The sequence below is a fragment of the Lepidochelys kempii genome, chromosome 6 (genome assembly GCF_965140285.1).
Source record: "Lepidochelys kempii isolate rLepKem1 chromosome 6, rLepKem1.hap1, whole genome shotgun sequence".
NCBI classification, from domain to species: Eukaryota; Metazoa; Chordata; order Testudines; family Cheloniidae; genus Lepidochelys; species Lepidochelys kempii.
The window spans coordinates 8412568-8435677 of NC_136385.1; the positions used below are offsets into that span (position 1 = coordinate 8412568).

The 23110-nt window shown below is 43.9% G+C and overlaps 1 pseudogene; it reads right to left on the reverse strand.

Moving 5' to 3' along the window:
* Positions 1–3578: 3578 nt before the first annotated feature.
* LOC140912933 (up-regulator of cell proliferation pseudogene) overlaps positions 3579–23110 on the reverse strand; it is a 124690-nt pseudogene continuing 105158 nt past the window's right edge.

Sequence of the window (23110 nt, forward strand, 5' to 3'; positions counted from 1 at the left end):
AATCTAAAGAGATCCCCTCCCCCAACGAAGTGTCTGTGTTATGCAGTGGACGCTTATGGTAAGTCAGACATTTCAATAAGTATTCTGGGGAGAGCCGCTGGCCGGTGTCCCTCTGGGTTGACAGAAAATTGGCAGAAGAGAAGAAGTCACATCCCTAAAGAGCGCACATCATCCCCCTCTCCTGTGACCCTTGGCACCATCACAGGCTCTATTTGTATCCAGTCGTGAACCAAGAAGAAACTGAAAGGGTTTGAGCTCAGGTTCAGACTGTCCTTCATCAGAGAGCATGACTCGCAGGGCAAGAGCAGCTGCTTCGGGACACCGATATCTTTCTGCTCTCCTCCAGCTCCCAGGGACGTGCTCCCAGCCAGGAAGCTGGTATGGCAGGGCCAGGTCACTACTGAGCTGTGACTGAGAAAGGCCAAGAAACAAAACAGATCATAGCTAGAGACATAAAGGGTGACAAGAAAACATTCTACAACTACGTTAGAAGCAAGAGGAAGATCAAGGACAGGGTAGGCCCATTACTCAATGAAGAGGAAAAAAACAATAACAGAAAATGTGGAAATGGCAGCGGTGCTTAATGACTTCTTTGTTTCAGTGTTCAAGAAGAGGGTTAGTGGTAATTGGACATCTAGTATACTGAATGCCAGTGAAAGTGAGGTGGGATCCGAGGATAAAATAGGAAAAGAACAAGTAAAAAATTATTTAGACCAATTAGATGTCTTCAGGTCACCAGGGCCTGATGAAATGCATCCTAGAATACTCAAGAAGCTGACTGAGGAGATATCTGAGCCATTAGTGATTATCTTTGAAAAGTCATGGAAAACGGGAGAGATTTCAGAAGACTTGAAAAGGGCATCTATAAAAAGGGAAATAAGGACAACCTGGGGAAATACAGACCAGTCAGCTTAACTTCTGTACCTGGAAAGATAATGGAGCAAATAATTAAGCTCTAAATTTGCAAACATCTGGAAGATAATAAGGTGATAAGTAATAGTCAGCATGGATTTGTCAAGAACAAATCCTGTCAAACCAACCTGATAGCTTTCTTTGACAGGGTAACGAGCCTTGTGGATGGGGAGAAGCAGTAGATGTGGTATATGTTGACGGTAGTAAGGCTTTTGATGCAGTCTCACATGACCTTCTCATAAACAAACTAACTAGGGAAAGACAACTTAGATGGAGTTACTATAAGATGCGTGCAAAACTGGTGGAAAACCATTCCCAGAGAGTAGCTATCAATGGCTAACTTCCTGTCAGGGTGGTTAAGCACTGAAATAAATTGCCTGTGGGGTTCTGGAATCTCCATCAGTGGAGATTTTTTAGAGTAGGTTAAACAAACACCTGTCTGGGATGATCTAGATAATGCTTAGTCATGCCATGAGTGCAGGGGACTGGATTAGATCAGTGGTTCTCAGCCGGGGGTCAGTGAGCCCTTTCAGGGGGGCCGCAGAGCCCCACGGCTGAAACCTGGAGCCCCAGTGCTGAAGCCTGGGGGCCCCCCTTCCTCCTAAGCCAGGAGCAGTGCAGGTCTGAAGCCAGTGGGCCCCTGCCCTAGTTAGGAGCAGCGCGGGGCTGAAGCCCGTGGTGCCCTCCCCATGCCCCCCAAGCCGTGAGTGTCGCAGCCAGAAGCTAGGTGAGGCTGAAGCTGGCAGGGTCCCCACATCCCCTCCAAGCCAGGAGCAACGCGGTGCTCGAGCCAGCAAACCTCCCCTCCCCCACAAGCCAGGAGCAGCAGGGAGGCTGAAGCCGGGAGTCCCAGTGCCTTGCCCCTGAAGCTGGGCATTGCACTGGAAGCCCCCCTGCATGCATACAGCCCATAGCTACCCCCTGCCCATACACAGCCCTTAGCTATTCCCTCCCTGCACCGTGAGCTACTCCCCTCATTTCACACAGCCCCTAAATAACCTCCTGCCCGCACCTGAGCGGTTTTCAAACTTTTTGAACTGAGTCCCCCCTTTCAGTTATATTTTTGGTTGCATCCCCCCAGAGCCAGACTAGCTGGGTGACCTCCTGAGTGAGACAGGGGGTGGAGATGGCACATCCTTCCTGCACCCTGCTGTGTGGAGCTGGAATGAGCCCTGCCAGGCCTTCCTCCCCCCAACCCCCCCAAAAATAGAAGTAAAACTATGCCTATGCCCAAGTGTGTCCCCCTGGCCTGGAGCCCATGTTTCCCCGCTGCTGGGCGCTGTTGTTTTTATAGGATGTTGAATGGGGCCTCAGCAAGAAAAAGGTTGAGAACCCCTGGATTTGATGATCTCTCAAGGTCCCTTCCAGTCCTATGATTCTATGTGGAAAGGAAAAATTTCTGGAGGCCGATCAGAGTGCAGTAATGCAACACCTCGTTCACACTGACGCTGGGGCGTTTCAGCCGAGACGCACCAAGCGTTATGCTTCTGGTGGAGGTGGATTAGCAGGGGCACTCCCGCTACAAAGTCCAGGTGCTCTACGTGCCTTGCCAGTGTGGATGCGTCGTGAGTTAGGGTGCCTGGGGCTGCTTTAATGCACTCTAACTCACAAGTGTAGCCAAGTCCTTAGTGATTTTCAGCTATTAGGCTGGGCAGAAATGCTGTCCTGCCACAAGTAATTGTCAGCTCTTTTGAGCACTTAAAATAACAAAAGGCCCTATCTTCTGAACAGTGGGGAGAAACAGGTTAAACCAGACCAGGGACCCTTAGGGAGAGTTCACTCCTCCTGGCAGAGATACCTCTCCTCACCCCTCTTACCTTCACAGGAGTCAGGCATTCGAGCACCTGGCTTAATGAGTCCTTTCAGCTGTGGGTGACCCCTCATTTGAGACAGGTTAAGCACAGTTCTGCTCCCCTTTACTCATACAATAAATACAACAACACTGACAACAGCATTTCACTACCCCTTCATTCAGTACTAAAGTGATTTGTAACCCAACACAAGTCAATATTGATCACTTTGAGCAACACCTCTATATCTGATGGATATCTAGGCAGAGTAGGTGAGTTCATGTAAATACAATTTCCTCCTAAAGTCTCTCCCGCTAACAGCTAGCTGTCATGGGAGAACTCATTCGGACCCTGTTTACATAGTTATGTTAGGAAGAAGCTTCTCCTCTAAAAACGTTTCTATACAATTTCCATTAGATGGTTTCTTGCACCTCCCACTGAGACATTTTGTAATGGCCACTGTCAGAGACAGGATGGATCACTGGTTTGATCCAGTACAGCAGGGAGATGAGATACCGAGCTAGATGGCCTTTAGGTCTGATCCAATACAGCAAGGGTGTGGGATACTAGGCTATATGGGTGATTGGTCTGATCCAGTACTGCAGAGAGGTGGGGATACCAGGCTAGATGGGCTGTTATTCTGGTTCAGCAAGGACACAGGGATACACGGACTATCAGTTTGCTTTGGTATGGCTGTTCCTGTGCAGCAGCCTTGCACTAACTGGAAGATGTGACCTGCAATTGATTTTTTGTTTTTAGTTTTCAATTTAAAAAACGGTACAGGCTGTCAGATTTGTTCATATTCCGTTTTTTTTTTAATTAAGGGTTTTGTTTTGTTGAAGTGTATCCTATTTAAAGAGACTCTTGGCATGTCTATTATTTCATGTAAAATGCTTCCTTTAGGCTCTTCAGCGCCTGCTCTTTCATTATATTTTTCCAGTCTCCTGGAAGTTCTGCTGCTTTAGCACCATACGCTCTAGCTAACTGGTCATTGAATGATTTGAAAACAAATTTCCGGAAATCAGAAGCATCAATGCTGGGATCAGGCTGAATGCGCCAGTCTGGGTAGTAATGGCGGTAATCTTTGTAGGGATGAAATTTCCCATCTGCGGCTGCAGTTCGGAATTCACGATTGGAAACCACATCAGAGGAGCATATGGAATGCTCAAGCTTTTGTGAATCACAATCCCTGAAGTTCCCTAACCCTTTGGGTCGATGGACTGATACAAAATGCTCTTTATGGTCAGTGCCTCCTGCTTCACAGGGGGCTTCACAGAACGGACACTGCTTCCCACAGCCAAACACTCGCTTGAAGATCTCATCCTGGGGTTTCACTGGCAGGCTGGAGAGTTTGGTCTCAAGTTCCAAATGATTAAACTGGGTTAAGATTTGTTGTTCCAGCTCCAGAAGGAAGATTTCAATGTTACCAGAAAGCTGCTCAATTTTTGCTGTGGTTTTAAACTGTACTCCAACTAAGCTATTGCTGGAAATGGCCAGGTCCTGCTGCAGCTCTTTGCAAAAGCTGTCTAAAAAGGCAGAAACTGTGTTATTGTTTTTATTTATGGAGTTTTTCAGAACTCCCTTGATTTTATTTATTATTCCGGATAGAATCCCTTTCTCCAAATCTCTCAAACTTGCCTTCCCTCCATAGTGGTCTATCAGACATCTCTGTATCCAGGATTTGACAAACTCTTCATAGTTACTTATGTATTTCACATAGTTGCCAAAGTTCATCTCTTCCAGCAGCTTCTTTAGCAAAAAGAACTGAAAGAAGCTTCGGCTGGCGTATTCAAGGGCCTGTTCACTGCTGAGAATATTGTCAACTATTTCTAGTCCGAGCCTTTTGTTGACATAACCCACCAGGGCAGGTTTGAGACACTGATCACAGAAATTCCTCACCCTTGTTTGGCTCTCTTTCTTTTCCAAATAGAGATCAGTAAATATGGAGAAATAATGAGGTTTCAGCTTCTCCAGACGTTGCTGAGGATCGTTTTCTTTGATAAAATCTTCATGCATCTTCTGAAATGCCCAAGCTGCTTCCCCCAAACGTGACGCTTCAGGTCAACTTCAAACAAAGGAGAAGTGTGAAGTTTCTCAATCTCCTCCTCTTTTAACCTCTCATTAACCATATGCAGCAGTTCTCCACAATAGGTTTCATCATAGTCTGTTTTGGATTTAACTTTTTCTTCAATGTATTTCTTGCATTCAGTCATTAAAGATAGAGCAAGCTCTTCAGTTTTACAGTAACATTCCTGTGAGAAGTATTCTACAACTGCTCTGGTCCATTTTAGGTTTAAGTATTCCTTCTTCATTGTGAAAGACTTCATTCTATAATCCAGCAGGCTTTTTGCATGTTGCAGTATCTGTCTGACAGCACCCGCTCTGTGCTTCAGATCCTTTCTCAGCTGGAGATCCATATCTTGAACAACTTGACATTTCTGTAAAGTACAGAGCGTTAACTCTGACAAGGTTTCTCGTCACATCGTTTCAAATTCTTTCTTCAGTTTCTCATGGTCGAGTTTATCTTCTCTGTTTCGGCATTCAGCCAAGAGTCTGGCAACTTCCCCTTCAATTTTCTGCTTGTACCCAGACTGGATATTGTCTATCTTGTGCTGTCCTCTTCGTATTCGAATTGCTTCCTCACAGTTACTGGTTGAATAATTTTCAAGTTCTCTTTTGAGGCTATTCGTGCTCCTTTTGAAATCTTCTCTGTACTTTTCTATCAGGTTCAAATTTGGAGCTTCACCTTTCAAATACTGTTCTAAGTTATTCAAGAGCTTCTGTTCTCCCTGCTGTAGTTTCCCTTGTGCTTCCATTTTTAAGCTGTGAAAGAGATCACCCTCTAGTGTCTCTGGCAGCTGATTCTAGATAAAAGTTTCTTTTTCAGATATCCAGAGATACATCTCCTTGCGGAAACCCCATTGCCATTCAGAATACTTCACAGACAGCAGGTTATAGGCTTCAGCTACAAGGCTGTTTCTAAAGCTAAAGATGAAGTTCTCATGTTTCACTGACTTCCACAAGCTCTTCAACCATACAATAAAATCAGGAATATCCTTTCCAGCTCTTTTCCGTGAACGGTTCTCTATGAATTCAAACAGTTATTTCTTTAGCTTTCACACCCTCTCACTGTATCCAGTGTTTACGGGAGCCATGGGAGGGACTTCATGCCACAAGCCAGGTATGTACCAATTGTGTTTTTCTGGGTCATACTCCATAATATCAGAAAATGTCATTTCCCTGCTTTGCTTTTCCATCCTTGCTGCAGCTTTGGTCATTTCATTCAGCTGCTCCAGGAGGTGTTTCCTGTCCCTCATATTTTGAACATGAGCAGACACATCACTGACGTTCTGGTGCACAAACTGGCAGTTTGGCTGTTTTCCTATTTCCTCCATTCTGAGAAATGCCTGGACCACAATTTGCAGAACATCCTTCATTTCTGTGGCATTCTCCATGGCCATGTTAACGATGGTGACGTCACTCAGTCCAATCACCAGGGTGGCCAGCTCATTGTCATGTTGATAACTGTCTTCCAGTGCTGTTAGTTCAGGGGCCTTCAGACCTTCAGTGTCTATCACCAGGATGAAATCACAGCCAAGCGGCTCCTGAACAGCTTCTGTAACTTTAATGAGCGTCATGAAGTCTCCTCGCGCACTTCGACCGCTACTCACTGCAAACTGCAGGCCGAACATGGTGTTGAGAGGATGGATTTCCCAGTGCTCTGCACTCTCAGCACTGTTATAACCACCATTCTGGATCTATCCCCTAGCCTGATATGGAGATGAGTTAGAACCTCTACTACCCAGTTCATGGGGATGTTGGAGGCATCTCCATCGGTCAGCTAAACAGGAAACCCTTCCAGCATCAGGTCAGCTGCTATGCATGGGAGACGGGTGAAATGTCTTTGGCTTTCTTCCATTTTCCCTTCTTTAACCATTGAGCATTCAGCTTCATAGAACTGCCCCAACTCACGCATGAAATACTCCACCCCCAAGGAACTATCAGATATTAATTCATCTCATTCCTCCAGCTGTTTTTGGTCCACTCCTGGAGTTTCACATTTCTCTTTATAGTCCGCCCGCATTTTAGAAAGATTCGCCTCGCAATATTATCCAGGATAAATTTCATCCATTTCAGAAAGTAATGTTTCTCCACTGGCTTCAGCTGTACTATTCCCTTGATGAACTTAGTCAAACCATTAGTACGGTCACACTGATTCTGCTGTCTGCGTATCTCTAACCATTTCTGTTTCAGTGCAGATTTATAGTCTTCAATGGCCATGACCCCTTGCCTTTTCATTCGGCACATCTCTTCTTCCACTTTAGCCAAGTTTTTCCATAGGTCTCCTTGCAGGCTCAGCATTTCCCTTTTGTATTTTGCCCCATCTCTTATTTCTGCAGTGATTTCTTCAGTATATTTGCTCACACATTGACATGCCTGACAGTCCTCATTCACCAGGATTCCTAGGTCAGGTGCCGTCACAGCCATGGCTTCCAAACTCACTGTCTTCAGAGATGAATTCACTATGGTTCCTATGGTGGACTGCACCTTTTTCACAAATCCTGCATTATTCATGGTACGATCTTTCACCAGTAGCTGTGATTTGCTCAGCTTCAACACTGAGGACAGCTTATTAAGGAATCCCAGAGTTTCTTTGGGTTTCTTATTCTTGTAGTTGAGGATGAAGTAATATTTAGAGCTGGATTCTTTCCAAGAAGATATCAGTGCCTATTCTCTCTCACCGATGCTCTCGGTAACTATGAACACTGCGGAGGAGACCTCTGTTCAAAAGCTAAACTGTAGCCAGTGGGACTCAATGTCTCCACGCAGATTTGTAACTGCAATGGGTTCTGGGAAAAGATCAGAATTTTCCATCCCCCCAGGGAAATACCAGGCAATCTCAACCAGCCCATCTGCGATTTTCCGAAGGAAGTTCCCAGACTCCATGTCCCGCACTGATAAAGAAATCGTGGTGCTGCTGGGAGGGGCTGAGAACCTCATTGAGGAGGTGGGACTTGGAGAAGCTGCAGCTCCCCATCCACACAAAAGAAATGGTTGGCATTGACGTGAGCATCAAGCTCTCCTCTCTGAACCCTCTGTTCTCTGCCAGGGAGTGCGGCCTCCACTTCCGCACAATGTCCCTCATGGCCCACAGTATTAGGGTGCACTTGGGGGTGTCAAGGGTGAGTAGCAGCAGAGGAAAGGCAAACTGGCACATGGACATTTTGGACAGGATCTCCTGCTTTAGGAAGCTGTCTGAGCAAAGCAGAACAGCACAGAGAACATCAAGAGGTTGCAGAGAAATTTTCATCTCAGTGTCACTAAAACAGAAAGTGCCATCAATATGCAGCTTCTCCTCATAATCACCCATTTCTTCTGCAGGAGCCTTGTGCCCAATGCTTGTATTTCTGGCCGTCCCATTCAGAGCCATGACCTTCCTCAGGAAATGCCAAGGTAAATCATCTAATGCCTCTGGAATCTTGTTCTTGATGCTTTCTGGGCAAATCTCCAGGACATCCCTCAGCCTGATCTTGATGCTTCTGTGCTTCTCCAGGTTTAATCTGGACAGAACATCTTGAAATGCTTTACTTCTTTCTGCAGAAGGAAGTTAAAACAAACCGAAATTTCAGAGTAGAAAATGGTGACTTTATATACAGTTTACTCATTCCATAGACAGCCTGATGTTTGTAATTTAAAGAAAAGCAGTACCCAGTAAGTAACAGATGACTTATACATCCTGGGTTCAATTCTTCTCTTACTTATATTGATATAACAAAAATGAAGCCAATGGGATTACTTCTATACAAATAAAACATAGTTCTGGCCCACTTTGAACTCCGCTAATGTGAGGTTGGTTTGCATTTTTTGATCCCAATCCTTATCCTCAGTGCAGTGCAGAGTCCACTTTAAAATGGCTTAAGTGGCCAACTGAGAATTTCCTAGAAAATCTTCCAGTATAACCAGCTCTATGACATCGCAGCTCACAGCTACTGGAGGAGGGGGCATAGACTCAGGACCCTGTCTCTGTGGTGATCCCAGAAGCTGAAATGACCCCTTGGCTGCTCTAAGCTGCTGCTCAGGATCAGACTGGTGCCTGGCAGTCTGAGGATCAGGTGGCTGTGATGGTAGCCTTCACCCCTCACCCTGAGCTGTGCTGGGCATCAATGGCTCATCCGGAGGATCTGACCCTTTATTTCCCTTTCAGCAGTCAGTGCAGATTACACCTTCTGGGTTACGCCTTCATTTTTGATTTTCTTCATATCTTCCTCCATCTCTTTGCTGGGACATGTCTTTTACAGGTGTAGCTAACAGCACTGTGGCTTTGCTTACCTCCCAGCGACCAAATCAGTCCCTTCACTCACGCTACTTCCTCTCTCCTTTTGGGGAGCTGTGAGGACTGTCATTACTTACAAAGCAAATTTACCCACATTGCAACCTGGGGAGCTAATGCTAAGACACCTCCAGGCCAGTCCTGGTACGGTAATGTCTCCGGTGCAGTGTTAGGGTATTTGGACCTGATAAACGATTAACCCATTTATTATGTGTTATAGAGACATTATTAAGGTCACAAGAGCAAACTATTCCACTGCACAGGAAAGATAGGAAGAATGGCAAGAGACCACCCTGGCTTAACCAGGAGATCTTCCATGATCTAAAAATAAAAAAAAGAGTCCTACAAAAAGTGGAAACTAGGTCAGATGACAAAGGACGAATACAAACAAACAACACAAGTATGTAGGGGCAAAATTAGAAAGGCCAAGGCACAAAAGGAAATCAAACAAGCTAGGGACATAAAGGGTAACAAGAAAACATTCTACAAATACATTAGAAGCAAGAGGAAGACCAAGGACAGAGTAGGCCCATTACTCAAAGAAGACAAAAAAGCAATAACAGAAAATGTGGAAATGGCAGACGTGCTTAATGACTTCTTTGTTTCGGTTTTCACCAAGAAGGTTGGTGGCGATTGGACACCTAACATAGTGAACACCAGTGAAAATGGGGTAGGTTCAAAACAGGAAAGAGCAAGGTGAAAATTACTTAGACAAGTGAGATGTCTTCAAGTCACTAGAGCCCAATGAAGTGCATCCTAGAATACACAAGGAGCTGACTGAGGAGATATCTGAGCCATTAGCTATTATCTTTGAAAAGTCATGGAAGACGGGTGATATTCCAGAAGACTGGAAAAGGGCACATATAGTGCCTAACTATAAAAAGGGAAATAAGGACAACCCAGGGAATTACAGACCAGTCAGCTTAACTTCTGGACCCGGAAAGATAATGGAGCAAATAATGAAGGAATCAATTTGCAAACATCTAGAAGATAATAAGGCAATATGTAATAGTCAGCATGGATTTGTCAAGAACAAATCATATCAAACTGACTCGATAGTTTTCTTTGACAGGGTGACGGCCGTGTGGATGGGGGGAAGCGGTAGATGTGGTATATCGAGACTTTAGTAAGGCATCTGATATAGTCTCAAATGACCTTCTCATTAAAAAACTAGGGAAATACAACCATGATGGAGCTATTATAAGGTTGGTGCATAACTGGTTGGATAACCATTCCCAGAGTAGTTATCAATGGCTCACAGTCATGCTGGAAGGGCACAACGAGTCGGCTTCTGCAAGGATCAGTTCTGGGTCTAGTTCTGTTCAATATAGTCATCAATGATTTAGATAATGGCATAGAGAGTACACTTATAAAATTTGCAGATGATACCAAGGTGGGAGGAGTTGCAAGTGCTTTGGAGGATAGGATTATAATTGAAAAAGAGCTGGACAAACTGGAGAAATGGTCTGAGGTAACTAGGACGAAATTCAATAAGAACAAATGCAAAGTATTCCACTTAGGAAGGAACAATCAGTTGTACATGTACAAAATGGAAAATGACTGCCTGGGAAGGATTACTGCAAAAAAGGGATCAAGAGGTCAGAGTGGACCACAAGCTAAATATGAGTTAACAGTGTAAGACTGTTGCAAAAAAAACCAAACATCATTCTGGGATGTATTAGCAGCAGTGTTGTAAGCAAGACATGCAAAGTAATTCTTCTGCTCCAGTCCACGTTGATTATGCCTCAGCTGGAGTATTGTGTCCAGTTCTGGGTGCCACATTTCAGTAAAGATGTGGACAAACTGGAAAAAGTCCAGAGAAGAGCAACAAAAATGATTCAAGATCTAGAAAGCATGACCTATGAGGGAAGATTGAAAAAATTGGGTTTGTTTAGTCTGGAAAAGAGAAGACTGAGAAGGGACATGATAACAGTTTTCAAGTACCTAAAAGGTTGTTTTAAGGAGGAGGAAGAAAAATTATTTTCCTATCCTCTGATGATTGGACAAGAAGCAATTGGCTTAAATTGCAGCAAGGGAAGTTTTGAGAGGAAATTTTTCCTAATGTCCGAACTGTCAGGGTGGTTAAGCACTGGAATAAATTGGCTAGGGAGGTTGTGGAATCTCCGTCATTGGAGATTTTTAAGAGCAGGTTAGACAAACACCTGTCAGGGGTGGTCTATATGGTGCTTGGTCCTGCCTTGAGGGCAGGGGACTGGACTTGATGACCTCTCAAGGTCACTTCCAGGCCTATGATTGTATAATGAAGCACCAGCTCTGCTTTAGTTTAGGTTGAGAAGCCCTTTCTACTTAAATGTTATTTCTTCTTAGTGCTGTAAGATCTGTATGCTTACTTGGACTGTCTTGAAATTTGTTGTCTCATGGGGGAACAGGATAGGGTTAGTGACCCAAATTTTGGGGTCATTTGAGCAAGGAGTTCCCTAGGCACAGCTCGTCAAAAACACAGCATTTTGCAAAATCAGCAGTCTTATAATGGAGGGGATTGTGCACCACACAGCTCAAGATCCCCTACTTGATCTCAGTCACTCAGCATTTATTTCAGCCAGTGTGTGGCACTGACTGCCCGTTTGAGGAAGCAAAACTGAAAACATCTATTAAAGGAAACCTTTGTCTTTCTAGAACACTGCATGCAAACACTCATGAGCCAAAGAGATTGAAACGTGCATGGGCTGTGAGCCTAGGCAAGAGTCTTTCCAGACAGTCCACTCTCACAGTAGCTGGATGGCTCAAGTACATTTGAGCCCTACTCTACTCCACAGTATTAACAACCTTCCTCAGAATACCATCCTTGCCACCATGGATGTCACTTTCCTATACACCAATATCCCTCACAATGACAGGATAGCTGCCTGCCCCAAATATTTAAAAGACAATGGACAACCATCAATTATCCATCCCAAACACATAGCCAAACTCATCCAGTTCATCCTCGCCTGTCATAGATTTACCTTCAGCAATAAACATTTTGTCCAAAGCATGAGAACAGCCAGGGGTACTAGGATGGCTCCCCAATATGCTAACCTCTTCATGGGTCATCCTGAAGAAGAATTTCTGGAGAAGTGCATCATGAAACCAGTGATATACCTGAGAAATTTTCATCCTATGGGAAGACAGCTTAAACTCCCTCAGACTTCCACCACAACTTCAACAACCACCACCCATCCATTAAACTCTCTCTGGAGCTTTCCCACACTAGCATCAACTTCTGGACACCACAATCAGCTTCAACAATGGAACCCTACAGACAACCATATACAAGAAACCCATGGATCACCACACCTACCTTCATAGATCTAGTAACCACCCCAACCATACCAAGAAATATGTTATTGACAGCCAGGCACTCAGATACCACAGAATGTGCTCTGAGGAGAAAGTAAGTGATATATACCTTAATGAAGGGATAGCCTATTTTTGTCAAGGTCCAAATTTCTTGGTCAAGGTACAGTCAAGGTCCAGAATCCAAGAAAAAAATGTTTAAAACCCCATAATGATAATAAAGAAATAAAAACATTGTGGGGTCCATTCAAAAGCATCTCGCATTCCGGATTTGGCCCACGGTCCACCTATTGACTATTCCTGGCTTAACACACTTGTTGTCGATATTGTGAAGGCCAAAACTATAACCGTGGTCAAAAAAGACCTAGGTAAATTGATGGAAGATAGGTCCATCAATGACTATTAGCCAGGATGGGCAGGGATGGTGTCCCTAGCCTCTCTTTGCCAGAAGTTGGGAATGGGTGACAGGGGATGGATCACTTGATGATTACCTTTTTTATTCATTCCTTCTGAAGCACCTGGCATTGGCCTCTGTCAGAAGACAGAATACTGAGCTAGATGGACTTTGGTCTGACCCAGTATGGCTGTTCTTATGTTCACTTAAAACCACCTTCACCAAACAAGGACACTTCATCAGAGAAGTAGATTGCATCATGCAACAGGCCACCCAAATACCCCAGGAGAATCTGCTTCAATACAGAAATAAACCCCCTTCTGACTGCATACCCCTATTTGTCACCTACCACCCCACACTTAAGCTAGTGTAACCACCAATGGGTGTAAACAACTACACCCCATACGCGATGGGTACCCCATCATGAAAGAAATATTGCAAGAATCATCTCTTCTGGTCTTCGAACAATCTCTTCAAACTCATTGTTGCCCTGGTTTGAGGGATGTGTATACCCCATTATGTGATCAAACTAATTGCAACCATATTATGTGCATTCTGCCAATAGGAATTAATGAAATAGAACACCACATAGTTAAGGGTTAATTTGGAGACAGGCTTTTAGAAGCGAGGTCATATCTAGCTGATAGTTTTTTGCTAATCAGAATGGGAGGAGGGGACAGACAAGTAAACAACTGAGACTGAAAACCTTGGTGGTTGGAAAACTTTGAATCTAGGCACCTCTGATATGGAAAGTTGACTGAAAGTTAGAAAAGAGATGATCCAGTTGGGGTCATTATGACCTATGTGTTTTGTAGAAGTTAGTTATAAAAGATTAGCTAATAGAGTATATTGTGGAGCAGTCCTCTGAAGCCATCTTGAGACACTTTTTTCTGACACCCTTTCTCCCTGGTGGGTGAGCAACTGGCCATTGCAAACCTGCTGTTAATTACTCAATACCATTCCAGATCTTAGGAAAAAGATCTGGGATGTTCTAAACCTATTGCTTATGTCTCTGTATGCTTAAATCTAATAAACTGCAGTGTTAGATAAGAGCATACTTACTTGCATTTAATCCTTGATCAGACAGAAGTGCTGTGTTCCTATTGATTGATTCCTGACACTGCATGGAGTGAAATAGTTAAGTTGCCCCTGCTGTGGGTTCTGAAAACCCCAGGTAACACTCATCATCAAGAGGAAGCTCCCCACAGACCAGGACACACCCACTCAAAGCAGCACCAGACTCTGCCAGAACTATAGATGCAAAACTTGAAGACATATCTCCATTACTATAATGATCAACACTCCACACAAAACACCTTTCAAGATCCCAGGATCTTATACATGCCTATCACATGTAGCACACTTCATCCAGTGCACTAAATGCCCGAATAATGATTATATGGATGAAACAGATAAGCATTATAAACTCAAATGTATATACACAGGAAAATGATAAAAGACAAAAACACCCTATCCCCTGTGGGTGAACACTTTTCATAAAGTAATCACTCTATATCTGACCTATCAGACCCAATCCTCAAAGGCAACTTGCACAGCATTTTCAAAAGAAGAACCAGGGAGCTTACATTCATTACTCTGCTGGACACCAAATCATGGATTATGGACATCATGGATTGAACAGAGACACTAGATTTATGGTTTATTAAAACAATCTGTAATCCACTAACCCCTTCTTTTTTTCCTATGTTTGCAGCGGTGCTAATGGCCCATTCTACTTTGAATGGTCCCTTACAATATGTGCGAACTACTTATGCTAAATAATCTGTTCCACCTTGCATTTTGCTCTAAAATTGGGAGTAATGTTCCCAGACCTGAAGAAGAGCTCTTTGTGGCTCAAAAGCTTGTCACTCTCACCAACAGAAGTTGGTCTAAGAAAAGATATTACCTCACCCACATTGGCTTTCCAATATCCTGGGATCTACCTATCTATATTTTCACTCTAGACATTAGTAGTATACAGCTCAATAGGATTCATCAATATATATATTTTTACAGGTTTCCACACCCTCTTTTGTCCTCCAGTTTCATATGTTGACACATACACATTTGGCACTGTTGACCATTTTTGAAGGAAAAAAAAGTATTTTTTCCTTTTCACAAGGCATATTTATTAGAGATGACCTGAAGAAGTCTTCTTCTGAAAGCAGTGAAATTGAGAAAGCCTTTACAAAGTACATACACCACAGGAAGCTGAGTATTTTGTACATTGTGCAAAATGTGTTTCGCCAGGGGAAAAAAGACAAATGATTATTTTAAATACAAAGTATATGGTTCTCTTTAAAACCATGGAGATAAACTGCAAGTTACCACCCAGGCATGGCAAACGTACCCTGGGAAAACACAATTCTTTTGGGAGGCTTTTGAGGATGCTATCAAAAAGCCCACAAGTTTCTGCTGGTGGATTTAAATGTTTTAGCACCCGAAGCCTACAGGTTAAGAACAAGCATTTCTCCCCCAGACTGGCCCTATGCATACACCTTGAAAAAAAACATAAAAGTAGTAATTTTTTTTAACAATCCTTAGCCATTTTAAAAAAAGAGCATCCCCCTGATAAGCATGTCTAGCCATGTACACAGAAACCTAGCTCTTTTGAAACTCCTCATCAAAGCCAGACCGCATCAAAGGAAGGTTATTCTGTGCTCAGCCTCTGACAACCTGGTAGTGGCCAGCTCTGAAATAGCACTCAACTCTGTAAAAGGAAAAGTCCCCCAGAAACCCTAACAAGTAAGCATGCTAAAAAGAAAATGGGGGATTAGTAAAACACTGAGCGATTACAAAAACCTGTTCCTCAAAAGAATAAAAGATGATTGTAAAACAGATCAGGGGTTTTATCAAACCTTTGTTGAGCTTTGCTGTCAGGCATTTTAAATAAAATGGTTGAAAAATTGTACCTCGTTCCTAGCCATCAGCTAGAACAAACACGCCTCCAGTGATGAAACATGCCTCTAGTGATGAAGAAAATATCAGAACCACACCTCCTCACCAATTGGATTCAGAGATGAAAGACATTCTTCAAAGATCCAGTTTATCAGACTCTGAAAAGGCTAAACTTTAGGAGAGGGTCCTACAAAGGCATCTGGTATTGGCCAAGAAGGTTGAAGAAAAAAGACTAAAAGAAGTCTCTTTCTCCCAGAGTAAGAGGAGCAGGGGGCTGGGCCCATGGCAAAAAGGCGGAGGGTCATGGCCCCTTGGCCTCCCCATCTTCCAGCATCCCTGTCACCATGTGGTCATTTTCTGGCAGGGGCATGCCTATGGACAGAACCCTAAGGCTTTCAAGCCATGTGTAGGGCAGCTTGTGTTTGGAACAAAGGAAGCACAGGCTGCATGACAAAAGACTATAAAAGGCAGCTGCATCTTCTCCATTTTGTCTTCAGTCCTGCTTCTTATCTCTGGATGAACTTTGCTACAAAATGAAGCTCTGAACAAAGGACTGAATGACCCATCCTAGCTGGGGTTGTGTTCCAGAGGGACATTCAAGCCAGCAAACTCACAAGTACTGATAGGAGCCTGATATATGGACTTTCAAATCTTTGTATATATGTAACTGCTTTACCATTTAACATCTATCTTCTTGTTCTTTCTTTTTTCTTTATAATAAACCTGGCTGGCAGAGTGGTATTTTGGGTAGTATCCAAACCTATACTGGCCTGGTGACATGGCTGACCCTTTGGGGTCAGAAGAACATTTTGTATATGTGAGCAGAGTTTTTAGATAACTTCTCACTGTACTGGACGTAGGTGTTGATTGGGAGCCAGAAGCTGGAAAGCAATTAAGGGGCTGTGTGATTTCATTTTTGCTTCTTGATAACCAGTGTGGGGGATTAGAAGCACAGTTTGTGACTGGTTGGGGAGTTTAACTTCAGTGTTACCCACCAGTCTGAGGAGCATCTGCTCTCCCCTTTGCAGCCTGCCCTGACATTGGCATTTCCAGTGAGGGGTTCCCCTCGCACTGCTGGTCACACCCCGTTTGGACTGTACCAGTTAGTCACCATGCCTTTTGGTTTCTGTGCGGCCGCAGCCACATTTCAGTGACTTACGGACAGGCTGCTGCAATCTCACCACCTATATGCAGCAGCCTACATAGACAATATAGTTGTAGACAGCCTCATGTGGGAAGAACATCTCCAACACCTCACAACCATCTTGCAAGCTATAGGGGAAGCCAGGCACACCACCAACCTAGTCAAGTGCCATCTTGGGCAGCGAGAGGTAACATAGTTGGGGTACAGTGTGGGCCGAGGTACCCTACACCCCCAGTTGGATAAAGTACAAGCCTTAGGGGACTGCCCGGCCCCTATGACAAAAAGGCCGGTAAGCCAAGTCTTGGGCCTAGCAGGATACTATTGCTACTTTCTGCCAAACCTTGCAACGCTCATGTCACCCTTACCCGACCTAAAAAAGAGCTTCCAGCTTCACAAGATACAGTAGTCAGCAGAGTGTGAGAGAGCTTTCCTGGAACTGAAGGATCGACTAACTAGGGATCCCATCCTATTCCACCCAGACTTTGACAGAGCCTTCATATTACAGACTGACGTGTCAGAAATGGGATTGGGAGCAGTGTTTTCTCAAGAAGCTGAGGGAGAGGAGCGTCCAGTTCTTTATTTGAGCAGGAAGTTGTTTCTCTGAGAGCAGAAGTATTCAACGATAGAAAAGGAGGTGTTGGTGGTGAAGTAGGCAATCAATGCACTTAGGTATCATCTACTGGGGAACCCCTTCCATTTGGTCACTGACCACATGCAACTTCGATTGCTTAACATTATGAAGGACATCAATGCCTGGGTCATGAGGTGGTAACTTTCACTGCAGCCCTACGATTTTCAAGTTGGCCACCGACCCGGTAAGGCCCATGCAAATGGCAGACTTCTTTTCCCGAGTGGGCAGTAAAAACCCAGAAGAGAGACCACAACCAGATTCCCTCTTAAAGAGAGGTGTGCATGACGGGGCGCAGTGGTTGCCCTTGTAAGAACCATGACAAGTGATATGTAAGTGAACTTAGCCAGTATGCCATGTTACCAACTCTTATTGTGAATTTAGAGTTACATGGTGTCTTTGTAAAGTCCAATAGGATCTCCTTATTCCTGGCTTTAAAATCCTGAAATTTCCCATAGTAGAAATAATCGCTGTCTCCCATTATTTGAAATGAGATTGATGCCAAACTGCCCTGGGATGAGACGACTATCATTCACTACAGGCTTTGCATGTGAAAGTAAGGCTGCCCCAAATAGAGATGGCTGCCATCTCCCACAGTTTTCCATTATACTGAAGCCAGGGTGCCCTCAGAGACAATGGCCACTTTCTGGACTCTGTGGTTAATGGCTGGACAAGTAACTCTGAGGAACTGTGAGGAACGTGGGAAGCAGGAGACATCCTCATGAGGAGAAGAGGCTATTCAGAGAGGTGGGGGGGAGGACTGAGGAGATCTCAGGGAAATAGGGGGTGAAAGAGGGAAAATGTGAGGGGTAAGATATTATAAGGGCAGGGGAGAGGGTGGGAAAATGTGGGGGCAAGCGAATGCAAGGTGGCACTGGGGACAGAAGCCTCTGGGGGGCAATGGGAGGAGTGTGGAGTGGAGGAGGGGACTTAGTGGGGCAGGGAGGGGAAGGGGATAGGATAGGGGTAAAAGAGAGAGATGAAGAGGCACAAAATGGCAGCTCCACCCTTGCAGGGGTTAGGAGTAGATAAGGGGAGTCATCTTCAAGCAGATGGGGGGGAAGTCTGCAGTTTGCATATTTGTTTAGTGTTGAATTTGACCCTAAGGCACTCCACAGACTAAAGCAGGAGGCAGCTTTCCCCTAAAGGCTCACAAACCAGACAAGAAATTTACAAACCGTGAAGTATAGTATAATTATCGTTTTACTCTTGTGATATTTAGGCCAATCTCATGTGTATTTGGTTTTTGAAGGTCCTAATGGATCATTTTTGTAAACTTAAGTGAAGCATGTTGGGTGAAATTCTGGCTCCACTGAAGTCAGTGACAAATTCCTGTTGGAGGAGAGAGGTTCTTCAACAGCCACCCAATAGGAGAAGTGGGGGGAAACAACCTAACTAGTTTGAAGATGGAGCTTGAAAAGTTTATGAATGAAATGATGTCATGGGGTTGCCTATGACAGCAGGGACTGAATTCGATGACCGAGGAGATTCCTTCAAGTCCTATGTTCTATTGACTTCAAAGGCACCAGAATTTCACCCACTGAATTTAGGTACAGTGCAAAAATTATGAGAGGAAATACCGTAAAGTCCTTCTGTCTCCTCCAGCTCCAGGACCGGCTCAATGAACCCTTCTTGCTCCAGCTTTAAGACATCTTTCTGCCTTGACTTTGGAGCTCTCTGTGTCGCTGAATCTTGCTCCTGATTTAAACCATCTGATAGTGAAATTAAAGAAAATAAATTATCGGTACTTCATCAATAATTGACTTTCTCACTAGACACAAACACATGTATTTTCTTCCCCGTTTGTGTGAATACAAACAAACTGAAAATGTGGAAGGATCACTGCTAATTTCCTTGTAATAATCTGAGAAGTGCAATGTATAAGATGGAGTCCTCAGCTCTTTGTAGGGAATTTTACTATGAAATCCTGGGCCATATCTGAAATAGATGAAGTTGCAAAAATGCAACCTTTACTTCTGCAAAAATATATTAAGTGTTGGGTTTGTTTGTGGGGGTTTTATTATTGTTTTGGTTTCACTCAAATAATTTTAAAAGCAGCTGAAGATTGCAGGTGAAAATTTCTTAGGAGGCTTTTCTATTCCTCACTGAGGCCCAATATCCAGGTTAATTTAGAAAAAAGAGGTGTTAAATAATAACAGTTATAACCAAAAGAAAAAAAAATGTTTTTGTCATACGGTAGAATGAAATGTCTTCTAAATTCAGAGGTGCTTTCCTATTTATAGGACTACTGAATGTCACACAGGTTACACGTTGCTATTTTACTGGGACGTTCTGCAAGCTTCATACACTTTTGACTTTGTGCAACTGTACAAGTACATAGTGAAATCAGGATAGACCGTTTTGTTTGTTTTTTGCTTGAGTTTATTTTATTTCTTTTTTCCCTGGGGAAAAAAAAAGCACTGGGTGATATTTTCATTCCTGCTCTGGACCCTTTATGCTGGGTAAAAGGTTATGCTGGGAATGGTTCCAGCAGAGGGAGAATCCCCTCTATACAGGAAGTGATGCTTTGCCACTGTTAAAAAAAAATTACAACTGTTTCTTTGAGAAGGTCTAACAGCTCCATACTTTAGAACAGGGACTTGACATTTGGAGCAAGGGGGCCTTTCGCTGTCTCTAAGAAAATTCTTCCAGAACTACCCAATTTATACGCCTCTGAAAATAACTGTTGGCACATGCTCAGTAGAGGCTTGTTAGAAGCTGGCAGCCAAAATCTAAGATTCCATCCTCACTGAGCATGATCCATCCCCACACAGCTCCAAGTTAACCTTAGTGAATGCACTCCATCCCTGAAATTCTCTGTGCCAACCTCACTGAGCATGATCTGCCTGCAAAGAACTCACAGAGTATGCTCTCGCCCAGGGCTTGAGGCTGACAAAAAACTTTCCCTGCAATTGCTCCTTGCAGTTACTGGTGGCCACCGTGGCATCGGGCATTGAACTGCTAGCAGGGTGAGTGTCTGCTGTGGTCTCAAAGCTCCCCCTGCTGGCACCCTGGCAGTGAGGATGAAAGCCTGATTCCACTGTAGATGGGGTGAGATGCAGAACAGGGACTGGGGCAGCTGGAGGATATTAATGGAATGTGGCAGAACGCAGTGTAATGGGAATCAGAGGCAGAATGGTGTAGGCGCCCCAGGTATCCGTCCCTTTTCTACCACCCCACCCAAAAAAACCTCATCCTCTTATACCCACAAGCTGCCTGTGATGGCCCCGATTTCCATGAGTTGCTTCAGGCTCCCAGCATTGCCGATAGTGCACCCGTCACAGTTCCTGGGAGTGAGAAGTAGAGCCCCAAACCAAGTGGGAAGAGTCCCGCTTACCTATAGATCCTTTGCTTTTTCTACGGAATGGGGAACATGGAAAGCATCCTTTTTTCTTCTTCCTTTTCCATTTTTCTTTGGGCTCTAGTGTCTCCTTAGCTAATAAAGAAGAACAGATTAAAAGAGTATTCAGTGGTTACCCTTGTAATAGGCATGATAAGTGAGATGTAAGTGAACTTGGCCAGTATACCATGTTGCCAACTCACATTGTGAATTTAGAGTTACACCGTGTCTTTTAAAAGTCCAATAGGATCTCCTTATTCCTGGCTTAAAAATCCTGAAATTTCCCATATTAGAAATGATTGCTGTCTCCCATTACTTTAAATGAGATTGACACCAAAATGTCCTCAGACGAGATGATTATCATTTACCACAGGCTTTGTGTTGGGTAAAATGTCCAGAGGAGTGTTTCCAGCTGGGATAGAATCCCCTCTACACAAGAACTGATGACAGCCGTAGGACCAAGGGTGCGGTCTGAATCCCTAGGGTAGGAGGCATACCCGGGGTGGAGCTGCAGGCAATCAAAACATATCAGGGATGGACCCACAAAATGTAGCACTGCAGAGATTGTGGGAAGTCCTGCTGCTCACAGGCAGTCAGGGACAGGCTGCTATTACTTAGAAAGCCCCTGCCTTGGAAGATGTTTTGGCCCCAGAGTAGCCCACAATCAGGAGTTTGTAAAGGTGGTTTAAAGCCATCTTGTCCTCCTCTTCATGGACTGCAAATAAAGGGCAGCACGGAATCTAAACCCATATGATCAATGTTACTATTTAATATTATTAATCATGTTTATTACATCAGTAAGGGCCTAAGGCAGGGGTAATCAATAGGCAGACCGCAGACCAAATCCAGACTGCCAGATGCTTTTGAATGGAACCCCAAATCTTTTTATTTTCTTCTTCTTATAATTTTTTTTATTATGATTTCCTCTGGAGTCTGGACCTTGACTATACCTTGACTAACAAATTTGGACCGTGACAAAAAAAAATAATTGACTATCCCTGGCCTAACGTCTAACCGGAAGAAGCCCCATTGTGCTAGCAGACAGTCACTGCCCTGAAGAGCTTGTAATTTAACTAGTCCGGACATGCCAGCAGAGTGAACAATGTAATGGCAGCAAACATGTTAGTTCCAAGATATATTTTTTGAGGGGGTATTTAGGAGGGGATCAATTAAATGTAAAGAAAAGGGCACAGGGTATGGGAGAGGCAGGTAGGAGGCAGGCGTGATACTGTGGTGATTCTATTCAGCACAGCTCTTTTCTCAGCCATTTCAAGAAATCATAATTAACACATACCTAGCTAGATTACTTACTAAAAGTTCTAAGACTCCTTTCCTGTTCTGTCCCCGACAAAAGCAGCATACAGACAGACACAGACCCTTTGTTTTTCTCCCTCCTCCCAGCTTTTGAAAGTATCTTGTCTCCTCATTGGTCATTTTGGTCAGGTGCCAGCGAGGTTACCTTTAGCTTCTTCACCCTTTACAGGTGAGAGGATTATTCCTCTGGCCAGGAGAGATTTTAAAGGGGTTTACCCTTCCCTTTATATTTGTGACAACTATTAATCGAAAGAAAGAAAGAAAGAAATTAGTAGTCCTTACATATCCTGCTTTCTTTGTATGTGTCCGTCTTCCTTAGATCATAAGGTCTTTGTATTGTTAAGGAAAAGTTAGCACATGTGACTCCATTTTGGTTTGGGGCCCACCATTGTCTAAAAGCAAGCACATCATGCACCAGGAGGAGTGTTCCTTAGACACTGCATCCCTGTGAAAATCCTCCTCCTTGTCTCCAGCCTGCCTTGACTCCCAGTATCTGTTTTTTGTCAGTCTCTAACTCCGTATCTCCTGGCCTGTGATGTGAGGCCTCCCATCCTGATAAAAAAAGTTCCTGATGCATGGCTTTCGGACCATGCTGTGTAATTAACATACTGGTTTAGCACGAGGAATGCACCAAGCAGGGATAGGTGGTAGATAAGAAAAGGGTTTGTTTATTGGCTAAGGTTTCTGATGCACAAGGGCAATATGCTTTGCTAAAAAGTATATAACCTTTGTATAATCTGTATTCAGGGTCCCCTCCTGGCTAGCAGGGGGTCACCACGCTTGAGCGTAATAAACTTGGTGTTTTGTGGGAACTCTGCAGTTGTGGACTTTGTTTATGTGCCTCAGCCTAGATTCGAACAGTGCGTGACCTATCAGGTATAATTCGTAACAGCATTTGTGTGCGTGTCCTACCAGGTGTAATTCGCAGCATTTGTGTGCATGTCCTACCAGGTGTAATTCGCAGCATTTGTGTGCATGTCCTACCAGGTATAATTCGCAGCAGTTGTGTGCGTGTCCTATAAGGTATAATTCGTAACAGTTTTAGGGAGAGACCTTACTCTT